This window comes from Lithobates pipiens, unplaced genomic scaffold, assembly GCF_037356315.1.
Source record: "Lithobates pipiens isolate NorthernLeopardFrog02 unplaced genomic scaffold, aLitPip1_a1.2 Scaffold_13, whole genome shotgun sequence".
Lineage (NCBI taxonomy): Eukaryota > Metazoa > Chordata > Amphibia > Anura > Ranidae > Lithobates > Lithobates pipiens.
Genome location: NW_027507718.1, coordinates 58,923,765 through 58,941,009, shown reverse-complemented (window position 1 = coordinate 58,941,009; position 17,245 = coordinate 58,923,765). Strand labels below are relative to the sequence as shown.

The 17,245-nt window shown below is 39.4% G+C and overlaps 1 protein-coding gene and 1 pseudogene across 4 annotated transcripts in view; one reads left to right on the top strand and one right to left on the bottom strand.

The window, feature by feature from the left end:
• The window catches only part of LINGO2 (leucine rich repeat and Ig domain containing 2), a 2,286,714-nt gene that overhangs the window by 1,538,407 nt on the left and 731,062 nt on the right, over positions 1-17,245 (bottom strand). For all 4 annotated transcript variants that reach the window (XR_013272157.1, XM_077475131.1, XM_077475129.1 and 1 more), the window contains exon 4: positions 2,110-2,150. The gene's annotated coding sequence lies outside the window, so the exon portion shown is untranslated. The remainder of the gene's footprint in view (positions 1-2,109; positions 2,151-17,245) is intronic.
• LOC143975848 (calcium-binding protein 39-like pseudogene) overlaps positions 1-17,245 on the top strand; it is a 78,761-nt pseudogene that overhangs the window by 32,959 nt on the left and 28,557 nt on the right.

The following is a 17,245-nucleotide window of genomic DNA, read 5'->3' as shown; positions in this document are numbered from 1 at the left end:
ACGTAAGATGTCTTTCCTTACAGTTGTGTGGAAGGAAATGCCAAAGGTACCTGTGATTCACACTGAGCAGAATCCAGATTTACGTGGACAGTTTTTAAGTTACATTTCTGGATAGCAGAGTGTCCATAAGCTGCAGCCTATAAATTTGATGTTTTCTGTGGTGGTCTGTAAAGTCTCATATGCAAGTGATCTGTAGTACACCAGTCATTGTGCATGTTTCTTGTGTATTGGTTGTTTTATATAGATTTGTGTGTTTTTTATGGAAAGCACTATGATTTTTTCATATGTTTTATTCCCGAGCCTTTCTTTTGTATGAGTGGGAGCATTAAAGTGGTTGTATACTCGATTTTTAAACTTTTACCTACAGGAAAGCCTATAATAAGGCTTACCTGTAGGTAAAAAAAATATCTCCTAAACCTGTACGCGGTGCATACTAGCTCATTATGCCTTTTGCTTTGCAGGTTTAAAAAAAAAAAAAAATGTGCGGGTTTACTACCGCTTTAATAGAGTTTATTTGGATCAAGAGGTACACCTATCCATTTGATAAATCGTATTTGCATCCCCTAAAGGGACATGCACAAGTGACCTATTAAGGGTAGGTAAAATAGTGAAGTAAGCTGCTAATGGTGGTCGTGTGTACAGCAAAGTGTGTGTTTATTTCACAGCAGAAATAAAAAGTTGAAGATAATCATTTATAGACACAACATGTTTTTGTTTATCTGCCTTTTATTTTTATTTGTCCATATATTAATTTGATTTTTGCTTGGACTTTCACTATATCTTGTTGGGTGCCAAATCATTGAGTTTTCACAAATGCAGGAGTCTTATCACCCCCCCCCATGTGATAGCTATACAGTTAAAGAGGTTATAAACTTTCATTTTCAAGTTGTACCTATAGGTAAGCCTATAATAAGGCTTATCTATATGCACAGTAAGTATCTCTTAAACGTGCGCTGTTTAGGGGATATTTACTGTGTACTCCACCGATGATGTAATGGGTGCATGCGCTGTGAAGAACCGACCCTCCATGCTGTTTCTTCTCTAGCGAGTTCCATGACTGGCACCTCCCGTGGGCATGCGCAGGAGTGACATCATGCGGCTCCGGCTAGTCACAGAATCTGTGGCCCCCAGATGGAAGAGTGGCTAACATGGATGCGGCGTAACCTATGGACAAAATTGTGTACCACACTTTGTCGCTGTTTCATGGGTGCACAAGTTCATATGTTGGGTATCTATTTACAGAGAGCAACCTCATCTTTTACCAATTGGGTAATATATTACATTTTTGTGCACTAGAATTAACTTTAGTGTATTATGTATTGAAAAAAAAAGGGTCTATGCTTTCAGAAAAATATTGAAGAAAGGGTTAACTAATATTCAGGCCTAAAATGTGCATATTATCATGTCTACAAAAAATGGCTCTGACAGCGAAAGAGTCCTTTCAGGCTGCATTTACACCTGAGCATTTCAAAGTCGTGCATCTTTACCGCAATTTTACTGTGGTTTCACCACAGCTTTGCTGCATTTTTATCATGATTTGCTGCATTTTTACCGCATTTTTACTGCATTTTTAATTTGCCATGATTTTGTTCAGTTGACCAATGTAGAAAAGGGCCTGTAATCTGCCCCAAAAAGCTCATGCTCTTTTTTGAGCTTAGGGTGTTTTTCAGGCATTTTACTTCATGTGACAAAATGCTCAGATGTGAACATGTGCCTTTGAAATTAATGGGATTTTGCTTGTTGGGTCTTTTTCAGGCATTTTTGTTTTTAATCAGGTGTGAATGCAGCCTTAACAAACATCCCCTTCAGCCTTCAGTTCACTTATACTTGCTTTCACAATGCTCCCCCTTTTACTTCCCCCTTTAAAGATATTGCACAATACCTAGTGTGTGCACATGGTTTCCTGTGTTTTAAAAAAAGGGCAATGCACATTTATTCATCTGTGTTGGTGTGTTGACAGCCCATAATATTGAATTGGCTGTCTGAATACAGTATGTTATCACCATAATGAGTGTGCATGAATGCACCGTAATGGATTTTTTTAGTGTCATTAGTCCATGCATGTATTTTAAATGCAAGTAATGTCTGATTTAGATGGAAATTGCTTACCCTTCCAGTAGGTTTTAGAATGTAGAAACAAGCAGGGGTTCCTGGAGAAAATGACACAAAGAGAAAACATAAATTTTCAATAAATGTAGAAACAACCTTATATTTTTCTTACCATTAAAATGCACCAAAGGTGAGTACTCATAGAGTCTCCACAGTATTAAATATTTTAACATGCCAATTTTACTTTGCTGTTTTTAACTTGACTCCATCTTGGGGGGGGGGGGGGAGTTATCTCTTGTTTGTTGGTAAAAAAAAAACTTGTAGTACTAGGGTCCACTAGGAAAGGTTGCTGGGCTGAGACATCCATCCATATTAATTCATCTTATCCAACAAAACACACTAGGGTTGATTTATTAAGGTCAAATAGGCTGTTCAACTTACTTGGTAAGTTGCACTTTGCAAGAGCATTTGCCCAAGAGCTTAGTTAATGTGGTGAAACTCTGCTGACTTCTATCATGCAATCATGTGCAAGCAAACATGCAGTTTTTTCTTTATTTTCCTTGAATGTGATTTGGAATTCTTTGCAAAGTGAAACTTCACCACAATCACTGATCTCTGGGTAAACTTCCTTGCAACAGGAAAAGTCTATTTGTTTTTACTAAATCAACCCACTGACTCTATTTACATTGATTTCTACCAGGTGGTATAGCTAGGCCTTAAGCCTCATACATGCAATAGGACTTTGTACAAACTTTCCCTTGGATTTTTGTACAAAGGGCGTTACACACAGCAGGAGTTTTTCAGCCAACTTTCACCAAATCACGTGGTTTTTCTGCTCTTTACTGCCACCTTTGGTCAACTTCTGTATTGTTGTCTGATCTTTTGCATTGGTTCTGAGCATGCTTGTTTGTACTTTGTATAAAAGTCCTATGGTTTTATGTACACACGATCAGACTTTGCTCCATCGGACTTTTGTTGCCAGAAAGTTTGTCCGATCGCACAGCCAACAAAAGTCTGATGAAAACCAAAAAAGTTTGTCCGATGGAGCATACACACGGTCGGATGTTGCTCCAAAACAGCTAATTTGCATGTTTGTTGTCAAAAAGTGTGATCATGTGTATGGGCCTTTACAGAAAAGGTGTCTTTAACCAGGAACTACCATTTAATTGTGTGTGTTTTCCTTTTTTACTATACAATGTAGCAATTCTACTCCATCTACAATTTACTCTAGAGTAAACTTGAAAATATAGTAAAATAAATACAGTAATATAAGCTGTCAACAAAAATTTCCTTAAATAACCATTAGTGCTTTAATTTGTCATTACCATTATTTTTATTGAACAAACAGTTTTGTGCTGCCATATGAGATTTTTGTTGCCAGTAAACAATTATACATATTTCATTTCAGTCATGGACATTAATGAACTGTAATGAATCCATTGAGCTTGCAGGTTTTATTGTATGAAAGTAAAACATAATTTATTAAAATTATTATTTTAATGTTTATTTCCAAAACAATAAATTCCTAACTGCGCTGATATCAATTATGAAGAAATGGCAATGACAGCTCCATAAAAAATTGTAAACAGCATATAATAATATAATATTACTGTAATTAAAATTAAAATACATTATTGAAATAGCAAAAAAAACACAATATAAAAAACAAACATTTAAAGTGAAGCCCAAAAAAAGATGCTTTATAATATAATAGCACATATTCCTGAAGTTTAATTCTATCTTTGTCAAAAGTCCCTACCCTCCGCTAAAAGGAAAATACTTCCAACAACAGTGTGATTACATAGCACCACTCTCTGTATCATTTAGGATTAAGTGTTTAGAAAAGGGTGAAGAGGACATGTGATGTCACTGGACGGGACTGAAGAAAACAACAATTATATATATATATATATATAGAGAGAGAGAGAGAGGGAGAGGGAGAGAGAGAGATGGCCCAGAGTTGTCCAAAGGGGGTGGGGGGACATAAGGAGGGGCAAGTCTGGAGTTTGGTCTTAAAAGAAGTAAACAAATTAAAAGGAATGGTGATGGAAAAGAAAGAAAAAGAAACAGAAAGAATAAGAAACAGAAAGAAGCTGAAAAATGATGAAAAATTATAGGAAGTCACTAACTAATAAAAGGGATTAAGGGGAAATAAGGAAAACAAAGAGTTAAGGTGATACTAAAGGAATAAGAAAATAAACTGATTTGTTATATTTACCTGCAATGTGCAATGGTTTTGCACAGAGCAGCGCCGCTCCTTCTCTCTTCTTCCTTATGGGTGCTCTGGGCTCCTCCCCCCTGTACTCATGCATGCTCACTACTGAGCCCTGCCCTGTGTGTCCATAGACAAATAGAATGGGGCCCACCCCCTGCTCAATGACTGTGACTGGCTGTGACTGCTGTGTCTGAGCAAATACGGAGGGAGAGAGTTGGGAGAGCAGTTGCTCTTGTGCACATCACTGGAATGAGATTAGGCTCGGGTAAGTATAATGGGGGGCTGCACACAGAAGGGTTTTTGCCTTCATACATAGAATGCATGAAGGAAAAACACCTTAAGCCTTTAGAACCACTTTAAGAGAGAGAAAGGTAAGGGGGTGCCAGTGGCGTATGGAGGGTTAGAGAAGAGAAAGGTGGACAGGACTGGGGAAGGAGAAAGTAGGAACCTTAAATAGGTGAAATATATAGAAGTGGAATATATAGAGATGGGATAGGAGGGGTAGAGATAGCTCATACGACAAAAGGCAATAGAATAGATATGCAAACACAATATCCCTGATCAATACATGTTGTACTATATTAAGGCCTGAATTGCTTCTCCAAAATAAATTTTGGCAATGTGCTATTGAGTGAGGATTGGGGGAACCAGTATATTCCCAGGGTCTCTGTGGTGATGAATGGGAAATGTAGAAGAGAAAAATAAAAGTATAAAAAAATACAGTTTAATAAAATGTGTGTACAGGCATATGGTTATGGGCATGGAAGCCTAACAACATGAGATATAGTTTGCAAACATTTGCTCACCAGCCAACGCATACCACTGCACACCACTACATATGTATGGGCAATGCTATTTAAACCTGAGCTTTGCACAGGATCATTGTTGAATGATTTTTTTGTATTTTCTCCTGTGTTCCTGATCCTGAAACGTATTCTAAGTTTGTTATTGACCCTGCTTTTACCTGAGAAAATGTGTACTCTCAGCGCTCACAGTGTAAATTCCCAAACACATACACTATAAGGCTCCATTCACACCAATGCAGTTTGCGATTTTGCAGCAATAAAACACACTACATGCTTTTCTGTAGCTTCTCTATTTAATTCTATTGAACCAAAAATGCAAAAAAAGCACAGTTTTGCATCTAAAAAAAGTCCCTGACCCTTTCCAAAAATGCAGAGGCACACAAATGCATTGATCTGAACATTTTCCATAGAAACCCATGTTAAAAAAAAGTCCTGTGTTTCAGCAAAAAGCATGAAAAGACGCATTGGTGTAAATAGAGCCTAAATACCAGTGGCGTACCTACAGGAGGGCAGTCTGCCCTGGTGGCACCCATTGGGGGGTGTCAGGCCAGCTATCAGAGCCGGGACAAGGCAGTGGTGGGTTCAGGGGGTGCTCTGTAACTGTGTATGTGTGTTTACATATATGTGTGGGGGGGGGGGCTGGGGGGCATCTGAGCATGTACAGGTGTGAGGGGGAAGGCAACGGAGTGTGTACAGATGTGAGGGGGGCAGATGAGTTTCTACAGGTATGAGGGGGGGCAGCTGAGTGTTTATAGGTGTGAGGGGGGAAGGCAACGGAGTGTGTACAGGTGTGAGGGGGGAGGCAGCTGAGTGTGTACAGGTGTGAGGGGGGAGGCCGCTGAGTGTGTACAGGTGTGAGGGGGCAGATGAGTTTCTACAGGTTTAAGGGGGGACAGCTGAGTGTGTACAGGTGTGAGGGGGCAGCTGAGAGTGTACAGGTGTGAGGGGAGCAGCTGAGTGTGGACAGGTGTGAGGGGGAGGCGTCTGAGTGTCTACATATGTGGGGGGGGGGGCAACTGAGTGTCTACAGGTGTGAGGGAGGCAGTTGAGTGTGTACAGGTGTGTGGGGGCAGCTGAGTGTGCACAGGTGTGTGGGGGCAGCTGAGTGTGTACAGGTTTGAGGGGGCAGCTGAGTGTACAGGCATGAGGGGGGTGAGTGTGTACAGGTGTGAGAGAGGCAGTTGAGTGTGTACAAGTGTGAGGGGTGCAGCTGAGTATGTACAGGTGTGTGGGAAAAAAGTACTTGTTCCAGGAAATTCTGGTCCGAAGTGAATGAAACCACAAGGGGAAAATGTGAGGCGAAGATTGCGTAAGGTAAAAAGCTGTGCAAAATCCAGGATGGATGGCAGGATGAATGGATGGATAGATGGATGGATGGATGGATGGATGAATGAGTGAAGAGTTGGATCAGACAGGTCTGCAGCTGGGACACATCAAGAAGAATCTCTAAATGGTGGAAGATGATAGGATGGATGTGTAAATGGATGAATGAATGGATGGATGATAGGGTGGATGAGTGAATCACATATTCCGTAGCTCAGGCAAAACAGATCAGGGGGATCTTCAGCAGTGTATGGAGAGCATAAATGGTCAAAGCACAGGAGTGAATCTATCATAACATTTAATAAAAACAAACAGAGCACCCTTACATTGGAGCAAGAGAAGTGCTGCTGGATCGTGGAAGGAACCCAATGTAAAATGGGATGAAAGCCAGAGTATACAGAGTGGCAGCAGCTGTCAGAGACCTGGGAGCCGAACCTGCCGGGAGATGAAAACAGCGGCGGCATGAAGAGCCGTCCTCCGCAATCTTGGCAGGTCCGATAACATGAAGAGGGCATGTACAATGTGTTTTGGAGGCCCTTGTCCCTTTTCTGCCTGTTTGCTGCCTATCTCCATTACTGACCTCTGCATGGATATCTGACCAAAATTTTGCCCATCAATTTTGTACCTCACTGTCTGAATGTTGCTGAGCTCTGCTTGTTCCTGGCTTTAATACTGCCTGAGATTCTTCTTACTCAGCTGTTACCAGACTAGACTAATGAATTCACTCCACTTACAACAAAATTTGGTGTATCCACTGAGTGAGTACCACCAGCTGTACCCCTATTTATCTAATACCAGCACTCCCAAGTTTCAGTCTTCAGTATCTCAACCCTGGCACTTGTGTACTTCGATGACCCCTGCAGACCCTGTTTTAACTTCCAGGGGATCTCGGACAGGAAGGAAATTTGCAAAGGACCACCCTTGTCATCTCAGCCTTTTAATATGGGTACATAACACAATATTTTGCAATATTTCAACAGGACAAAAGTTCACTCAACAGTTAGTTTTTTGCTTGTACCCAGTTTAGCATAACTTCTGTGGCTATTAGGAAAGTGTTGCACTCTCCTCGTTGCCTTTCTTTGTCCTATAGTATGGAGAAAGAGATCCCCAAAAGGCGGGTTGAAATATTTCTAAATTCAAGGTGGGAATAAAAAGGTCCAGGAGCTAAGCAGTTATGTTTCACTGATAGAGTCTTCAAATATATAAAAGCCAGTGAGTAACTCATTATCAAACTCAAGTTCGACTGAAAAATAAAACCTAATATTTAAGCTGGCCCAAGAGCATAGGAGTTGGTTACATCATTATTTTTGTAAACATTTCATGAAATAAAGGGCAGCATAGGACATTTTTTACTGAACATACTGTTTTCCATTTATTACAGACTGGCAGTCAAAACTGCTTAATATGCAGTCTACAGTGTTTGTGATTATTCCGTGATAGCCAAAAAATTAATGTTATCAGCCCTAAAGGCAAAACGATGTGAAACCCTCACTTAGATGTGCCATTTACAAAAAAAATGAGGTATGTTTAGCAAGATACTATATTGTTTTCCATTTATATAAAGTGTCAGCAAAGAAACTCAATTTTTGTTACAACCAATTTTTGCTTCACATTTAATCACTGCAGGGGAAATATAAGCTTAGACTTAAAAATATGTCCACCTTGACAGCGGCTTACTGAAGAGGAATTTTATGGTGGCTGTGTTTTCTGCAAAGTGTAGAAAATGTTCTAGCCTTTGATTCCACAGAATAATTATCAATGTGCATCGGTGAATACGAGTCAAAGCTTTCCATTTGGCATATCGCTTGACTGTAATTATTAATCTTGTTAAGTATCTCAGCCTGCAAAGACAGGTGTCAAAGTAAATCCTCACAATAAGAATTTATGGTCATGATTACTGAATCTTCACCATTATAAAGGCGCTGCTTGACAGCAATCATCTGGCCTGGTATAAAGTAGTATCATATATCAAGAGCACCCATTAATCAATGACATTCATTAGAAACATACTGATGTTTTTATACCAAACCCCACAATGTGCTAAAATACAGAGCATTGGTATTCAAAAGTGTGTGTGTGTCTGTGTGTAGACATAGAACAACTTATGTCATCATGTTTAAGATAAGCCATTCTTTGGACATACATGCATTATCTGTCACCAAAAATAGTTTAACACCTTGAAGCCGGCTGCAAACAAATATGCGGCATCTCGGCACCTGGTCTATATTTGCGTGAATTTCGGTCAATACAGCTGTGCCGATGTGCCCTGTGCACTCACAGTACAGTTACTGGTGACTAACTGAAAGCTTTCTGATCATGTGACCACCATGACAGTGAGGTCACTGCTATCTCTGCCCCTTTGCATATGAGGCTAGGCATTCCCTGTGACATGGACAGCTGTTAGGAAAGTTGTTAGTAATGCAGCAGGTGCCTGCATCTGTTTCTTCATTCTGAATCATTGATAATACAAAGCTGTCATATATAGAGGTGGTAGAAAAACCAAACTATCAGTCCATCCCTACTCTCCACAGAAAGTGATGGACCAGGGACAGAAAGTATATAACTGACAGATGTGCTGGAGGTGGAGGAAACTTTATTACATGAGTTTGTAATACTCATGTAATAAATAGTCATAGTGCTTATGACTATTGGCCAGTGAGGGTGCTTATCATAATACCATTAGGGAGGCTAAATAAGTCAGGTGATGGGACCTGGTTAAACGTTGTCAGTTTAAGTTAAGATCCACATATAATTCAGTTGCCTATATCTCTAGACTTACTGGTTGTTTTCAATAATACTCTTCACTGAAGGTGAGTTCCACTTAATGTTCAATGTTATTATCAGCCCGGTTTCAATTACCCAATTTACACTGAAGTCTATCTAAACCCAAACAGATTAGATGGTGGTAGATGGCTGCATTCATTTTCAGGCTAACATTTTCAGAATCTACAGAAAATACTTATCACATCTTACAATGTATATACTGTTGTTATATAATTACATTGGTCCATCCTGTTCAACCTAAAAGTGCGTGTGTGTGTGTGTGTGTGTGTGTGTGTGTGTGTGTGTGTGTGTGTGTGTGTGTAAAACTACACTTTTCCATATCTCTGTCCATTGTTTTCTCTAACACACACATCTAAACATATTTAACTCATCTACACTCTCCACGGACACCACCAACTGAGCTTAAAAGAAAGCAAAAACACCTTATCTTTCCTGGGTATACTACCAGTATCATCAATCCATCATGTAATGGAGATAAGCCAGATATATTTGAAGATCTGCCTGTGCAACTACAACGGCTCATTCTAAAGATACAGTGGAAAAAAATATTACCTATGAAGATATAGGAATTGTCCCTCAGACACAAGCTATCACAGATCAAGGTAAAGGGCCAATCACAGCAGCACTTTACCACGTGATCAGCTGTGTTCCAATCAAAGCTGATCTCATGTAAACAGATGCTGGTTATCAGCATTTCCTTTCCTCAGCACTGTCACTGCGTGAGGAAAGGAAAGCATATAACAGGCTTTCCTGTGACAGCAGACATTTACACTGATTATCAGTGCATCCCCATCAGCGCCAATCAGTGTCCATCAGTGCAGCATATCAGTGGCCATCAATGCAGCATATCAGTGTAGCTTATCAGTGCCCATCAGTGGCCCATCAGTGCAGCATATCAGTTCCCATCAGTGCAGCCTCATTGGTGCCTCTTCATCAATGCCCATCAATGCAGCCTCATAAGCGCACATCAGTAAAGAATAAACATTACTTATATGCTAAATTTTATAACAAACAAAGAAAAGGGTTATTATCATTTTTTTAATTGGGCTTTTTTTGTTTTTTAAGCAAAAAAAATAAAAACAATGGTGATTAAACGCCACCAAAAGAAAGTTCTAGCTGTCTCAAATCAAATGATAAAATTGTTATATGGGTATAGTGTTGCATGAACAAGCAAATTGCATTCAAAGTGCAACAGCAAATTTTGCCTGGTCAGGAAGTGGGTGACAGTGCCCAGTAGGTAGGTGGCTAATGTCTGCCTAACCCACAAACTGTGGAGTTATAATCAGTTAAGATGCAAATAACTTAACTTGGTGTATGCCTTTTATTTTTATCATTTTCTTAAGTACTTGACTTTAATTTCTATAGATGATGGATCTATTTTTTCTGTTTTCTAATGTATAAAACCTGAGATCTTAATAGTATTTTGTATTTTCAGCCTTCCCTTCATATGTTTTTGCAGACATTCCACCCACCTTGTTGAAGAAATATTAACTTGTATTAATTTAATGCATGTAAATCAAGAACCTTAGGCAGCACAATCCATCCTATAGGACTGACTTCAAAGTACTTTATAAAATATTAAGTGTAGAAAGATGGAAAACATAATGCTCTTAATAGATCATTTAAAGGATCTCTGCTGTCATCCACAGTAGGACACCCTTAAATTCAAGGTAATGCTCAATATCATATTAGTCCAGTGCCTTTTAATGCACTTTGCTTTGTAGGTTAATTATTGATGGAAATATGGCAGGTACCAAAATAAATAAAAAATAAAAAAAACACCAGAGGTCTCTCATATCAAAGACACAGCAGTCTAAAGTATACCTTTTGATATTAAATACATTTATTCATCCCATAAGTCTTATTACAGCACATTCTATTCTCATGATTTGTATTAACTCTATCAAAAATAAAACCAGTGAGCTGTAAAAGAGTGTCAAGGCAATGACTGGCTACGTAAAATAACTTTAGAATCCAGTTTATTTGGGGTATTAAATGCTCTCAAAATATTGTAAGAAGTCCAAAACAAAGGTATTTTATGTGAAAAATCCATTATTATTTTTTATTGATTTTTGCTTTTAATACAAAATCCATCAAATAAAAATCATAGTGATGGAGAAACATTATGGGTACAACTTGGATAGTAAATGCTTGTCAGAATTAGTTTTAAAGCCCTTAGATTTAGAAGAAAATAGTCATGAGAGAGCTTACTTAAAAATATGAATATGCCCACAATTGTTCCTTGTAAAGTTTTTATTTTTTTTATAATAAAAAACAAAAGCAATAAAATGTCATAATAGATGTTTCATATACATAACTTTTCTGTATATCTTGCAAGTCTGAAAAATTATAACAATTCAACACTGAATGTTCAAAGTTTTATATGCTGGCAGGAGTAATGAAAGTGCTGCTCATTGTGACCTGCACTTATATACTGTATATATACTAAAGGGTTAACTATGTAGTCAGAAGTACCCCTAGCTACTGGCCGCACCTGTGCAGTGAGCTTTCAGACTTCATAGGGTTGTGACATGAGCAGTTCCCTCATTGGAATACAGCCCTATACAAGTCTACAAAGGCTCAATGTGCATGTGCAGTCAGCAGCCAAAAGGACTTCTGAATAAATTGGAGTACACTGTGTAACAAGAAGTAGCTTTGTTGAGATAAGCCAGAAACTGGGGTGGAGGGTGTTAGTGCAGCTTCAAAAGGGTGTGGCTTAAAGGAGTTCCATTTAATTGCAATTTACCATTATCCTAAAGATACAACACTGCAGGCTGTTTGATCTAATCAATTAATTTACTAGGCGACTCGCTTCCCTGGCCTCAGTGAGGGTATTCATTATAAGCCATTCTTGTAAAGAGGTGGCTTTGGTTTTATTTAGGTATATTCTATTCATTTTCATCTTCCATCTCGTTTAGAGATCATCGCTCTATGGGGGTGGGTCCACTTAGAGGGTAAAACTCGAACGTTTGGTGCCTTTAGCTTAATGTATGATTATTGTGGGTGTGTTTATGTTATCTGTTATTTGCTTTTAGGGTTTGGCCTTGGTGTCAGGGCCACTCCTTGGTTGTCGAATGTCGGGTCACATATATACTTACATAACTATTGGGATTTTCTTCGATATTTTGCGGTTGTGTGTTTGGATAAAATTACCTCTAACAGAAGTTCAAAAGGAGGAGGTAAAAGAGAGAGGAGAGAAATGGAATTTACTTTATAATTATATATATTTTTTTCATTGATCTTCTATCGCAGATCTTGGTTCGTGATACCTTCTTCTTTTTGGCCACTGGGGGCCCGTATGGACACCCAAGGGCCCTGATTTATGGGGGGATGTGCTTCCCTTCTCTTCTTATCTGTGGGGGCGCATGAGCCCTTTCAGGACCCGCTGTGGATTTCCCTTTAAGGGTCATCTTTCTCCGGAGCTCTCTGGGCCATTTCTAACTGTGTCCAGGAAGCGTCAGCAGAGGTAGTCTTTCTCCCTTCCTGCTGACACCTAGCTGCACCGGAAGTGATGTTCATTTCCAGTTCCTGCAGCAGTTTGATGACTCGGGAAGTCCTCCCATTGTGTCCGCTTGGTGCCATGATGATGTGACGTCACATGTCACGTTTTGGTGCCATGGAGAGGACTATTTAAACCTGGCCTGCCATGTGATAGGCTGGGAGTGTTTGGAAGCTCGGGAGTTCCATCCTGCGTGGTGTTGTCAGGTAAAAAGGCAGTTCTATGGCTACTTTGTATAAGTATTTGCAGAGCATACCTGTTTGTGTGCCCTTAGGGGCCATACTTTATATAATTCTGTCGATTTCTTACATTGCAAGGTGGATAGGAACTGGTCCAGTTTGGACGCTGTGGGTCTGCTGTGTTTGGGAGCGGGGGTGCTAATCCTCTGCTCCCCTTCCTCCTTTCCCTTCGTTTGCTGTCCTAAATTGTGAGCCAGTGGTTCAATCTGAACATTTATAGCCCAAAACCGTGAAGAGGTGAGAGACTTCTATACTTTAAAGTTCATGATGCGTCTTTATGCGTTTTTTCCTTTTTTTCAAAATGCAGTTTGTTATTTCATGGTCTATGGGGCCATAGTAGCACAATAATCCTGAGGGGATTATATATTTGTTTGCTATTTGTTTCCTATTAGATCCAGTGAATATTAACCCTTTGAGGATTTTTTGCCCTGGGTGGAATGTCTGCAAAAACATATGAAGGTAAGGCTGAAAATACAAAATACTATTAAGATCTCAGGTTTTATACATTAGAAAACAGAAAAAATAGATCCATCATCTATAGAAATTAAAGTCAAGTACTTAAGAAAATGATAAAAATAAAAGGCATACACCAAGTTAAGTTATTTGCATCTTAACTGATTATAACTCCACAGTTTGTGGGTTAGGCAGACATTAGCCACCTACCTACTGGGCACTGTCACCCACTTCCTGACCAGGCAAATTTTCAGATTTCGGTGCTGTTGCACTTTGAATGCAATTTGCTTGTTCATGCAACACTATACCCATATAACAATTTTATCATTTGATTTGAGACAGCTAGAACTTTCTTTTGGTGACGTTTAATCACCATTGTTTTTATTTTTTTTGCTTAAAAAACAAAAAAAGCCCAATTAAAAAAATAATAATAACCCTTTTCTTTGTTTGTTATAAAATTTAGCATATAAGTAATGTTTATTCTTTACTGATGTGCGCTTATGAGGCTGCATTGATGGGCATTGATGAAGAGGCACCAATGAGGCTGCACTGATGGGAACTGATATGCTGCACTGATGGGCCACTGATGGGCACTGATAAGCTACACTGATATGCTGCATTGATGGCCACTGATATGCTGCACTGATGGACACTGATTGGCGCTGATGGGGATGCACTGATAATCAGTGTAAATGTCTGCTGTCACAGGAAAGCCTGTTATATGCTTTCCTTTCCTCACACAGTGACAGTGCTGAGGAAAGGAAATGCTGATAACCAGCATCTGTTTACATGAGATCAGCTTTGATTGGACACAGCTGATCACGTGGTAAAGTGCTGCTGTGATTGGCCCTTTACCTTGATCTGTGATAGCTTGTGTCTGAGGGACAATTCCTATCCCTTCATAGGTAATATTTTTTTCCACTGTATCTTTAGAATGAGCCGTTGTAGTTGCACAGGCAGATCTTCAAATATATCTGGCTTACCTTCTGTATTGTACTATTATATAATAGCTAAACATATTTGACGTGCAGCAGCCTTCATTAGACCTACTAAAATCAAGCAATCGCTATGGTGATGGTAATGTTGATTCATTTACGCAGCTTTGGTAGAAATAGATCCCTAACAATATTTTAATACAGCTCCTTCTCACGAGTAGAATCAAGATGACCTTCATCAAGTGAATTTAAAAAAGGCACAAGTCTTGCTCTCATCCTCTTCCTTAAATTATTCATTATAGAAGTATTTTACAGATGGCTTGCCCTTACAGCTCAGAGCCATTGTTGTAATATTGAAGACCTGTAAACCTGTTTTTCTGCAAAAAAGACTAACTAAAGCTGTAGAATGTCTAATGTAAGCCTAAAATAAAGGATAGTGGACGAATTAAAGTGACTAAACAAATGTTTAACATCAATCCTTCTTGATCATGAAGTTTACCACATGTGTTTTTTTTTTATATTTTTTACTCTTTTATCATTGCTTTCACACTTCGTGTGTGTCCTGTGTATGGTCCTGATCTTTCACTAATGCACCTCACCATTGTTAATGTAGAGTGAACGGTGATCATTATTTCCTGTCACCTGCTCCGCTCTGTGCACTCTACAATTCCAATGGTTCGTTGGGCTATAACAAGCCACTTGCATGTGTGCCAGAAAACCCCCCCCCCCACAAATGTTGGCTTTTCCCACCCAATTCTCCTTCTACAATGGGCTCAGAGAAAGAGAGAGAGGGAGAGAGAGAGAGAGACTGTTATAATAAAATAATTAATAATTGAAGTCAGGGACCTGGCAGATGCTAATGCATCTGTCTGTAGATGTGCAGTCCTTTACAGGGGCAAGCAGTGCGGGTGGCTACTTTCACATAGACAAGCGGGGCATAGAGAATGAACATGAAATGAAAAAAATCATTTTTTAGGATTCCCAGTGTAAAATACATTTGGAAATCTTAAGAGACAGTTGTAGGGAGATGTGCCACTGGTGTAGAAGGACGGAGAACAGAAATAGTTGTTTCCAACATTCTTCATATCATGGGATATATTAAGTAGCTTTTCGACTAGGTGATTAAAGTTGGTGACAAAAAGATTACTGGAAGTCGTAGTTAGCTGTACACCAAGGTACAACAGAGTGTTATTTGGTGCTCGGGGGAATGGAATCAAACTGGAGATTTGGGCTTTAAGAGTGGTGTTTAAGTTAATGTTCATCATACTGAATTTGGAATAATTTGTTTTATATAGGTAAATGGAGCCAAAAGTCTCCAGAGTGTGTTGTATAGCAGCGAGTGACACCAGGAGGTTAGACAAGGATAAGAGGACGTCGTCCACATATCTTCCTATTTTGAGTTCCTCTGAGCCACACAGGATACCTGAAATATTAGGATTGGACCTAATTGATGCTGCTAGGGGTTCCACGATTAAAGCAAATATTTTTGAAGAGAAAGGACAACCTTGGTGAGTGCCATTGGACAAAAGTTCAGAGGTCCAGACTCTGCGATTTTGGGTCTATATCCCCTCCCTAGTGCTAAAGAGATTAGTATCTTTAAATACAAATTTTATGAGCACCTCATAAATATATCCAGTGAACCCTATCGAAGGCCTTCTATGCATCTAGTGGTAAGAGCAGAGAAGGCCTTCGAGTACACTCTGCCCATTAAATCAGGTTTATAAATCGGCGAGCACCATTAGAGGCTTGTTGCTCTTCCACAAACCCTACCTGGTCTTTATGAACAAGTTTTGCGCTATATATTGGGAAATCCTAATATTTTTGCATAGATTTTGATAACTGAATTCAAAAGTGAAATGGGTCTGTAATTGTCAGGATTCTCTGTGGATTTTTCAGGGCTGGGGATAATCACAATAAGTGCCTCTAAGGACTCTTTGGGGATGTTATCATTAGTGGCAAAGCTGGTCATTAAAGACTTTATAATATTCATTTCTGAACTCATCTGGGCTTGGAGCTTTGTGAAGAAGTAGTGTGGAGATTGATTTGAGATCAATAGAGATCATTCAGTTGTTCAGGTTGGAGGGAGGGCAAGTTAATAGTGGATACAATTTTCTGATTCAGGAGTGGGGTGAGGATATAGGGAAGAGTCAATTAGATTATATAGCTTGGAATAAAATGCACTAGGGCTTAATGTACATGGGACGTTTTTACAACCTCTTCTGAACGATTTAACTTGACAATTTTTCTGTGTTTACATGCCACGTTTAGCCACGTTTACATGCCATGTTTAGCCTCATTTAGCCACGTTTGCGTATAAAAGCGTTTGAAAAAAAAAATTCTTTAAAAAAAGCAGCATGAAATATTAAAGTCTGATAATAATAACTTGAGGTGCGGCCCATGATCTGAGAGTAATAATAAATAAAATTTAAATATAACAGACCCATCACATCAAGTCCACACATCCTGTTAGGATAGATGCTGCCTGAAGCCAATTTTACACACGGTCGGAAATTCCGACCACAAAATCCGTCGGATTTTGTCCAAAACCGGTTTTGCATACACACAGTTGGACAAAGTTGTCGGAAAATCCGATCGTTCGGAACGTGATGACGTTCGTTCGTTACGACGGGACTACGTTCAGGCTAGTAGCCAATAGCTTTGGTCTCATAATTTGATCTGAGCATGCGTGGCACTTTGTCCGATCAGAATTCTCTACAAACGATCGGACAAAGTCCGTTTGGATCGTGTTGTGGGAACATTTTATATCCAGCTTTCAAACTTTGCTGGTCGGACATTCCGACGGAAAAAGTCAGATGGAGCCCACACACAGTCGGATTATCCAACAACAAGGTCCGATTGGACATTTTCCGTCGGAATGTCCGACCGTGTGTATAGGGGCTTATAGTTTTTGATGGTCGAGTGCTTTCTGGTCCATCATACAT